The following is a 562-nucleotide window of genomic DNA, read 5'->3' as shown; positions in this document are numbered from 1 at the left end:
TATAAAAAGCAAACTGTACTCACTCAGATTTTTAGACAACCGCACAATGTATAGCTCCGGGGTACACAATACAATACGACTTGCTAATAAAGGCGACAGACAGGAACTGAGAAATTGACTCATACAGTCAAGTTTCGCTATTGCCTTTTTCTGCTTGGCTTATTGTCTTTTGTTAATGGGGAAGCTAAGCATATCCTCGCCTCGGTCGGACAGCGGGGTCACGCTCGATGCCGCTGTTATTCTTTTGGTCTTTCTTGGTGAATAATCAGCAGCTGGTAGAAAAGTCCAGTCTCCCCGTCGGGGAATCGAACCCCGGGCTTCCGCGTGACAGGCGGAGATACTGTCCACTATACTAACGAGGACGGCGCCAACGCTGACCTTGGCACGTGTGCCGGGCAGACTCTGCCCGTCATTTCGTCACGCAGCGTAGCGCAGGGCGTTGACTTCAAGCCCTCACTCTTCTTCGATATGACCCTTTTTGGCGATGAGGCCCGATTGACACTGCTCTCCTTTGGCCAGTGCAGGGCGCAGAGGAGCGGTGTAGTGCGGCACAACTTGGGTA

General features: G+C 51.8%; 1 non-coding gene across 1 annotated transcript; it reads right to left on the bottom strand.

Moving 5' to 3' along the window:
- Positions 1 to 290: 290 nt before the first annotated feature.
- trnad-guc lies at positions 291 to 362 on the bottom strand. The gene has a single exon. It is a non-coding gene; the product is annotated as a tRNA-Asp (tRNA).
- Positions 363 to 562: the final 200 nt, after the last annotated feature.

This window comes from Micropterus dolomieu, unplaced genomic scaffold (genome assembly GCF_021292245.1).
Source record: "Micropterus dolomieu isolate WLL.071019.BEF.003 ecotype Adirondacks unplaced genomic scaffold, ASM2129224v1 contig_3332, whole genome shotgun sequence".
In the NCBI taxonomy this organism is placed as follows: domain Eukaryota; kingdom Metazoa; phylum Chordata; class Actinopteri; order Centrarchiformes; family Centrarchidae; genus Micropterus; species Micropterus dolomieu.
Note: the sequence above shows the minus strand (reverse complement) of the source record. Positions and strands in the feature narration are given on the sequence as shown.